Below are 3438 nucleotides of genomic sequence, written 5' to 3' on the forward strand. Positions count from 1 at the left end.
TGAAACTATTGTTCTTGCCCCACACAGAACAAATAAGAATGTCAAAGAGGCATGGAAATAATTAGTTCTAAACATGAATGGCTTCAGTGTCCAGGACCCTGAAAGCAGAACAATTAGGCGGTAACTAGCTACCACTGCAGACCACTCAGAAAAGGGTCACAGTATAAGGTCCTGGACAGAGTGTGTAAGAAATGTTGAACAAGACTCAACATCATAAAAATGACCAGGTTTTCTTGTCTGATAGAGACTGGTAGAACCCCTGAGACTATGACCTTTAGAAATCTAGAGCTGAACTCATCCCCATGGCTCAACATTCAGATAAACACTAAGTATATAAAATGAGCAATGTTGCCAGGGAAGTATAGGAGAAATATACTCCTTAGAACAATCAATCATGTCATCGTCATTGTTGGTAGGTGCCCTCAAGTCATTTCTGACCCATCACAATGATATATACAATGCCAAAAAACACGGCCTGGGCCTGGCCCATCCCCATACTTGTTCTGATGTTCGCAGCCACGGTGTCAGTCCATCCTGTCCAGAGCCTTCCTCTTTTTCACTTCCTGTCTTCTTGACCAGACAAGTCTCCCAAGACTGGTCTCTCCTAATAACATGTCCAAGGTACTTGAGATGAAGTCTCACCGTCCTTGCCTCTGAGGAGTGTTCTGGCTGTACTGCCCCCAAGACGGATGTGTTTGTCCTTTTGGCAGTTCGTGGTATTTTCAATATTCTTTATCAGTGCCATAAATCAAATGCATCAGTTCTTTTTTGGTCTTCCTAATGCAATGTCCAATTTTCACAGGCATATGGGGAGATTGAAAATATCATGGCTTGGATCAGATGCACCTTAGTTCTCAAAATAACCTCCTTCCTCTGAAATATTTTAAAGAGGTCTTGTGCAGCAGATTTACCCACTGCAACACGTACTTTCAACTCTTGACTGCTGCTTTTATGAGCCTTGATTGTGTATCCAAGAAAGTTGAAATTTTTGACCACTTGTGATAGGTAGGTTTATTGTGCCAACATAGCCAATGAACACATGTGGGATTAATTGAAGGGCGGAGAGTAAATGGTTCGGCGAGCCTCACCTTTCTTGTCGTTTGCTCTTTGATGACCGGACCAGTGTGCAGCTGCCTTAGCTTGTTCTGTGTCTCAATTTGTAAGCTACACTCCCTGTGGGCTAACTAATTCCTGAACTGTGTCATATAGTTTGAGGTTCCTTCAAAACCTGCTTCTCCATGCTGCTGGAGTATATATCGCTCAAGCTGAGGACTGTCGGACCCTGACACTGGCTGACTGATGGTGACCTACCTTCCTGTTTGCTGCCTGTGGCTGGATAGCCTGAATTGCTCTACAGAGGCTACCCGGCGACCCTCAAGACTTGAAGGACTGCCAGTGTACTAGCTGTCTCACAGAAGTGAGTTGCACTGAGCCATTTTTACTGCTTTATAGATTAATTAACTGTTTATTTCTTATGTTATAGATATATATATAGAATGATAGAAGATAGATTGATAGATAGATAGATAGATAGATAGATAGATAGATAGATAGATAGATAGATGGTAGATAGATAATCATTAGTGTCCTGGTTTTGTTTCTTTAGAGAACCCTATCTAACATGCCACTTTTTTCCATTTATCATGATGTTAACAACTTTTCCAATTCTCAGGGTGTTTTTTTGTCTTTTCACTGAGTTGTAATCCATACTGAAGGCTACAATCCTTGATCTTCATCAGCAAGTGCTTCACGTGCTCCTTATTTTCAGCAAACAAGTTTATGTTATCTGCATAATAAGCCTTCCTCTAATCCTGATGTGACCTTCTTCATATAATCCAACGTCTCTGATTGCTTGCTCATTAAACAGATTGAATAAGTATGGGGAGAGGATACAACCACGATGCACACCTTTCCTGATTTTAGAACCTACAGTATTCCATTGTCCTGTTCACCCAACTGCCTCATGATGCATATGCAGGTTCCATAAGAGCACAATGAAGTGTTTTGCAATTCACATTCTTCTAAGGCCTCTCCGTAGTTTGTTATGATCCACAATCGAACGCCTTTGCATAGTCAACAAAACACAAGTAAACATCTTTTTGTTAGTCTCTGATTTCATCCGGATTCCTCTGATGTCAGCAATTATATCCCTAGTTTCATATGCTATTCTGAATCTGGCCTGAACCTCTGTCAGCTCCCTGTCAATGTCTTTTACAACTACTGTTGAATGATTTTCATTAAAATTTTATTTGCATATAAAATAAATTATATTGTTCAATTATTTGAGCATTCTGTGGGGTCACCCTTCTTTGCATTGTGTACAAATTTGAATCTCTTCCACTCAGCCAAGTCTTCCAAATGTCTTGGCATAGACGAGTGAGGGCTTCCAGTGCTTCATCAGCTTGTTTCTAAAATATTCCAACTGGTATTCCATCAATTCCTGGACGCTTGGATCCCTGGTGGTGTAGTGATTATCTGCGATCCACAAGATCGGCAGTTCAAAACCACCAGCTATTCCCATCAAGAGTTACAGACACCCACGGGGCAGTTCTGTCCTATCCGATAGGGTTATGATGCGTGGCATTGCCTCAATAGCAGTGAGTGAGTTAATGAGTGTGAGTGAGGTTTGGGCGAATGCTTTCCAGCCAGCTTGAACTTCTTCCTTTAGTACCATTGGTTCTTGCTCATATGCTACCTCCCGAAGTGGTGGCGGACCAACTAGTTCTTTTTGGTACAGTGACTCTGTGTATTCATTTCCTCTTCTTCTGATGCTTCCTGCTTTGCTCAGTATTTTGCCCATAGACTCTTTTACTATTGTAGCTCAAGGCTTGCATGCTTTCTGTCGTTCTTTCTGTTCATGAGATGCTGAGTGTGTTCTTCCTTTTTCGTTTCCTAACTCGAGGGCTTTTTACACCTCACCATCATCTTTTACTTTGTCTTCTCAAGTTACCCTTTGAAAATTTCTGTTCCACTGAATGTAATTTTAAAAGAAACTGCATGAGACAAAAGGCCAGTATTTGCCTAGTGTGAAGCTCAGAAACAGGAATGGGTGGGGAAAAGGATGAATGGAATGGTAAACACAGGAAGGAAGTGGGAAGAGTGCTGTTACATTGAGGTGACCGCAATCAATGTCACAAAGCAACGTGGGGATTGGTTGTTGAAGGAGAAACCAATTTGTTCCACAAACTTTCACTCAAATCTCAATAAATACTTTTGTAGAAAATTAACTAGGAGTGACAGTGGCATTCTGACTCATTCTGTAGAGGCAGGTACTGATCAACGGGAGTGAAATGGCATGATGTTTGGGCTATATGTAAGCAAGAATAAGAAAGGTAGATGAAACATTTAACAAGTGTTAAATTTATGTAGATAAACTATGCTAACTTGGTCCAATACAACTCTACTGCCAGATTATCAATGCTTCTTTTTTCTTTCCTT

The sequence above is a fragment of the Echinops telfairi genome, unplaced genomic scaffold (assembly GCF_000313985.2).
Source record: "Echinops telfairi isolate 266 unplaced genomic scaffold, ASM31398v2 ScPeMD7_7424;HRSCAF=8462, whole genome shotgun sequence".
Lineage (NCBI taxonomy): Eukaryota > Metazoa > Chordata > Mammalia > Afrosoricida > Tenrecidae > Echinops > Echinops telfairi.